At 58.8% G+C, this 5,906-nt stretch overlaps 1 protein-coding gene across 1 annotated transcript in view; it reads left to right on the top strand.

Annotated features, from left to right (window-relative positions):
* Positions 1 to 5,906, top strand: part of LOC102772352 (protein VAC14 homolog) — a 73,298-nt gene that overhangs the window by 58,997 nt on the left and 8,395 nt on the right. The gene's annotated exons all lie outside the window — the stretch shown is intronic.

Below are 5,906 nucleotides of genomic sequence, written 5' to 3'. Positions count from 1 at the left end.
AACGGAAGCTCCTGGAGGTCCGAGGCGCCTTCATCATCAGGTTAGTGCCACACAGCCTCCTCCTCACCCTGTGAGGTGTCCCATCCACCACTTCCTCTTTCGTGTCACTTGTCTCCTCTTCCTGACCCTTGTGTTTGTTCTTCAAAGAAACAAAGAAGGTCCCCCCTTCACACTGGTGCTACTGACTTGAGGCAGGTCCCTGTCACCATATTCAAACAAATGAATTCGTTTTTCACTTGTGAGACAGTGTTTTCCTTTGAGGTTGGATATCATCTCATTAAATGCCCTAGAGGGGGTCTTTGAGGAGTGGGAGAGTAGGTAAGCCAGATGGGACATGAGCCGGGCTGTGCCAGGTGACCCACTGCCTATACGGGATGCCCAGGTTTGCTGGCAGCGCTGGAGCCAGATACATGAGTCATGCGAGCCTAGACCTGGACGGTGCCTGGGCCCCAGCCCCAGTCGCTCAATGCCTCTCAAGCTGTCATCACCAGTAGCATGGCCAGGTCTGGCCTTTTGCCACCTACTCAGCTCCAAGGAGCAGGGTTTCCAGAGAGTGACCTTCAGACCAACAAAATCTAGATCTTCCAGGGGGAAGACTTCTCCGGAACAGTCGGAGCGGCAGCAGCTCTCAGCTCTGGCTGTTAGGTCACCCAGGAGGCTTAAAACAGAAGCCGAAGGCTGGCCCTCCCCCATCAGTGAAATCAGAACCTGTGGGGTGATGGGGGTGTTAAAGCTGTCCAGCGTGCTTGGGGACAGATAGACTAATGTGGCCCCGGGGCCAGGGAGGTTTCGGAGGCCATCGGGACGGGAGTTGAAGGAACTTGTGGCCTGTGCAGAGCCTTCAAGGCAGGGAGAAGCTTGGTGCGTTCATTTTGCCGTAAACCAGAGTTAAGGGCCAGGGGAGCTCAGCCTTGTGGGCCACACTGGGGATTGGGGCCTTACCCAGAGGTCACAGGGAGCCACTGGAAGGGCTCGAGCAGGGAAAGGGTGTGACCAGATTTCTCTGGTTTAAACGATGACTGTGCTGCTGGGGGACGATGCGGGGAGAGGCAAGATGGGTGTGTGGGAGGCTGCCGTCCAGGTGAGAGATGGTGGCAGCTGTTGGTGGAGGGGAAGAAGCAAGGGGATTTGAAAGTATAAGATTTGGTGATTGACTGCAGGAGGAATGAGGAGGGGCGGGGAGTGACACCCAGGACCCTGGTGTGCCGCATTGGATGGGGTGGCAATTTCTGGGATGGAGCCCTGGGGGAGGAGCAGGGAGGGAGGAGGGGCCTGTATTTGCATGTAAATTGCTTTGGGAACATCAAAGGAGAGGTTGAAGAAGCAGTTTCTGTACCTGCCTCTCAAAACGGGACCTGGACCTGAGATACAAATCTGGGAAGATGGCATAGGCATCCATTCGTTCACTCATTCATTTATTCAACAGATTGACTGAGACTGATTCTGCGTGAGGCACCATCTGCCCTCATGTGCTTGTGGGGTTTTCATTCTTAGGAAGCGGGAACAGTCGCTGCAACAGGCAGAGGGAAGGGCAGGGGCTGAGCTGAGCCTGAGGAGCCCGCTGTTCAGCTTGGGAAAGGAGAAGCCAGGAAGGAGCTGAGAAGAGAAGAAGCAGAGGAACGGGGGATGGAAGGAGGCAGTTTCGGGGAGATGAGGCCCCAAGAGAGTCTCCTGGGAGGCAGGGGGAGGGAGCACCAGGCCCTCGCTCGAGGGCTGAGCTTGGCGCTGAGCAACCTGGAGAACAGGCCAAGGATTGAGGCGAAGGAGGGACAGGCCTGCCTCGCCAGAAGGACAAAGAGCAGGACCGCAGAGCCCCTGCCCTCCCAGCAGGTGGCTGTGGGGGTGGGAGGGGGTCACCGCACTATTGGCATTTGGGGTCGGTCCTTCTTTGTGGCGGGGACTGTCCTTGCAGTGTAGGGTGTGGAGCAGCATCCCTGGTCTCCACCCACCTGCTGCCAGCAGCATCGCACCCACCCCGTTGGGACAATCAAAAATGGCTTCAAACATTTCCAGTGTCTCCTGGGAGCAAAATTGCCCTGAATGAGAACCAAGGTTCAGAGGGACAGAAATGGATTCTTGTCCCCATTGGCCAAGGGAGGAAGATGTCCACGGTTTTTAGCACCTCAGGCTGGGCAGTTAGTCGGGGATTGAAGGAGAGGTTAGATGTGGTACAGGAGACCCCCACCAGGAAGATGACGGCCTGTCCCCACATGAGTGACAGTTCGCTGTATGTGGTTTTCCAGACTGCAGAGGTGCCAGCCCTCTGACCAGCCCTCCTTGCCTGGAAGACTTTCGGGAACCAGTGGAGAGAGGCCTTTCGAAAGGCCTGCATAGCTACTCTCCTCCCTGGAGAACAGGCTGTAATGGGTTCTTCCATCCTCTCAGCCTCACAGGCCCCATCAGGAGTGGGGAGCGGGAGCTCAAGGGAGTGAGCAGCACCCCCAGACTGCACCAAGCTGCAGTGCGGCTGGGGCCCTGCCACCGCCCACCTTCCCATTTACGCCTCTAGGACAGTGAGGCGTCGCTCGCTTTGCAGTGTCTCCCAGGCATCCGGGGCTGGTGGGAATCCTCATTTTGCAGAAGAAATGAGAGGGAGCCATGTACCCTTCCGGCTTGGTCGGAGCTGGGCTGCAGACCCCTGCGCTCTGCTAACGCCGCAGCTGCCACTTTGCCCCTTCTGTGAGAGGGCGAGTCCCGTGCCCTGAGGGGCTCCTCCCTCTTGGTCCAGGGCACTCAGTATAGCCAGCATGGTGACCGCTCTCCATTCTAGGGCTTACGCCCCTCAGGGACCGTGCTGGGGCCTCCTGGGTGAGAGCCTGGCCTCCCTCCCATCCCACAGCCCCAGAGGCCTCCTAGCCCGTGGCACTCGCACTGAGAACCAGGGCTGGCCCCTCACACATGTGGCCCCTCTTAGTCCTTCGCTTCAGTTGTCAGCCTGCCATTCCTCTAAGCAGCACCAGCACCTGTCACCAACAGCCACCTGGCCCTTCTGGGCCACGCCAGTTCTGTGAACCTGCTGCCTGTTAAGCCAGCGTGCCAGGTCACAGCCGGCCGGCCCAGGCCACAGCCCCGGCCCCCAATCCGGCTGTCAGGGCCCACACCGCACAGCATCAGATGTGGAGGCGGCCTCGAAGGGGTGCTTTCCCCTTCGGCAGAGATCGCTGGGATGGGCCCTCGGGAGCGTCAGCCTGCCCGCAGGCTCCTCGTCTCATTTCCTTTCGTTCTGCTGAGGGCTCCAAGGAGGAGCGTAATAATGGTACACGCGGCTGCTGAGAAACAGTAAATGATCAAACCCTCCAGGTGTTACTGAAACTGTAAGTTGCTCCTCTCAACCCCCAAGACCAGTCGTTGAAAAGGAAGGGGAAGATTCTTCTGGCAAACCACGGCTGTGGCAGTGTGAGCTCCAGGTCCCGGAGCGGCTGTATGTCTAGCACAAAGCATCTGGAGCCAGACATCTGGTGGGGGTCCTGGCGCTGAGGAAGATGCCTGACTTCCCTCGGGACCCAGAGCGTTTCCTCTCCCCTCAGCTTTCCCAAGCTGCACCTCCGAGGGGGTTGGGAATGGGGCCCCGAGCTCCAGCCTGGGTGGGTTGGACATCCTCTCTGGATCCAAGTGGCCTTGTTTCTGGTGGACATAACAGTGTGTACGCCTGTTGAGTTTGGGGAAGCCAGTGGCTCCAAAACCTCATCTCAACCAGACTGTGGGAACTGCTCACAAGTCCACACATGGAGGGAAGACAGGACAGGGTTAGGGGGTGCTGAGAGGGGGCTGGTGCCGGGCACCCCCAGCCCTGTCCACACTCACACCCACACTCTCCACAGTCGTGCAGCCACTGGGCCTCCCACAGGCACTCAGGGCAGGAGGGAGCTTCTGGAGTGAGGCTGACGGGTTCGAAACCCGGGTCCACCAGTTTTTAACGGCGCGACCGGTGTCCAGGGCTGGCTTGCTTTGCCTGTAAGACGAAGACGGTGGTGCTGCCTGTCGTTTGCGGAGAGGGTTACGTAAGACCGTGCGTGTTACAGCTCTCCGCACAGCTCGGTAAAGGGGAGCTGTTGTTCCGCCTGGCGATGTGGCCTCGCCTCCCACGGTGGGCTGTGGGGAGGGGAAACCAGACTTGAGAGGGTGAAATAATTGAACCTTCTGTGCCAACAGCTGGCTCTGGCGCACCGGGCCTGCTGCCCCAGCACCCAGGGCACCCACCGCGGCCCAGCCCCTTAAAACAACTCGGCCCCGGGTGGGTGTTGGTGTACATTTACTTCCCTCTTCCAGCCTCTTCCCACCCTCCGTGCCAGTGCAGGCAGGACAAGCGCGGGCCTTGTTTTCCCATGAACTGGTCACTTATGCTGAGGAGAAAAGGCGAGGAGGGAGAAACGCAGCCTCTTTGATAAACTGTGATATGAACTCCAGCGTAATCCTACAGCTGGGTCCTTACAAGGCCTGCTGTGTGCTGGGAAGGGAGCGGGGTGAGGACGCCCCGCTCTGCCGGCCAAGACGGCCCTCTGGCCAGCCGTCCTCTGCCTTAATCAGCTGAGCCTCTTCCCCTCCTCTTCCTCCCTGCCGCCTGGCAATGGGACTGGCCGGAGAATGCTTTCTTTTTAACCAGCGACTCTGCTGTGAACGCAAAGGCTCCAACCCCAGCCAGCCCAGTTGATGGTGGGTGAGGTCCCAAGCACCCTCCCCAGGAAAGTGGTGCCTCTAAGCGGGACGGTGTTCAGAGAGCACGGGCTGAGGGCCCACGGGAGGTGGGGGCAGTCACGAGGCTCCTTCCGTGAGACCCAGGCCCCCCATGCCCTCCCCCGGGTTTACATAAGAGCCCTGTGTCGGGCCTGGAGTAGGGAATTGATTGGCCGCTGAGGTGGGTGGTGGGGCAGGGGAGCCAAGCCTAGGAAGCCACTGGAAACTGGCCTTGTTTTCCGTTGCAGGGGCTGGGGGAGGGCCTCGAGAGAAGAAGCCCTTTCATGCTGATTGGGAAATTCCACTTTGCTATCCTTGTGCGTTCCGCCTGGGAGACAAGCCCTTGGCTGGGGCCAAATGGCCCCTGTGGCTGGGGCAGCCCACACCCGCTGGTCTGCCTGACTCTCCTCGCTCTCTGCGGCCTCTGTCTGCACCTTGACTCTGTCAGCCTTTATAGGTGCCACCTTAGCTGCCCCAGGGGCATTGGCCAGGCCCTCAGAGCCCATGTGCCAAAGCTAATAGAGGATGAGTCACAGTGAAGTGGCATCAGAAAAGCAGGCTTTGCCTCCGGCCCCGGCCTGCAGCAGAGGGCTTCTAAGAGGTCCCACTTGGACCTCTTCCTCTTATAACTCAGAACTGGAATAAGTTGCTGTGACAGACACGCGCCAACCTAAGTCTGTCTGCTGGCAGAGGCCGTGGCCCACCTGCCCAGGGAGAGGCGGGCTGCGATCTGTGACCAGTCGTGGTTGTGTTGTTGGCCCCCCGCTGCGGGAGGAGGCGGACATTGCACAGTCTGGGGGAGTTCTCCCAAGGAGTGGCCTGCGTCCCTCTCAGGCGCTTCTCGCAGGTCTTGACGTTAAGCCCGTCGGCCCAGCTCCTTGTGTGACACTTCGGGAGCTTCCCACAGTCGTCCCCCTCCCCGGGGCCAGGGCTGGGGTGCTTTTGTTGAGATGCAGGACATCGAAGGGAGTGTGTGGCAAAAGCTACTTTGTTAGGTGTGAGGTTTTTGTAATCCTCGCCGAAGGATAGTTTTCCATTGATTTCTAGAGAGAGTGGAAGAAAGAGGGAAAGACAGAAATAATGATGTGAAACACATCGATTGGTTGCCTCCTGCACGAGCCGTGACCAGGGCCCAGGCCAGGTAGGAGCCTGCAACCGAGGTACGTGCCCTTGACCGGTTGAACCCGGGACCCTTTGGCATATGGATTTAGAATTTATATATCTATTCATAT

The sequence above is a fragment of the Myotis davidii genome, unplaced genomic scaffold (genome assembly GCF_000327345.1).
Source record: "Myotis davidii unplaced genomic scaffold, ASM32734v1 scaffold453, whole genome shotgun sequence".
Lineage (NCBI taxonomy): Eukaryota > Metazoa > Chordata > Mammalia > Chiroptera > Vespertilionidae > Myotis > Myotis davidii.
The sequence above is the reverse complement of the archived record's forward strand: the minus strand, read 5'-3'. Positions and strand labels throughout refer to the sequence as shown.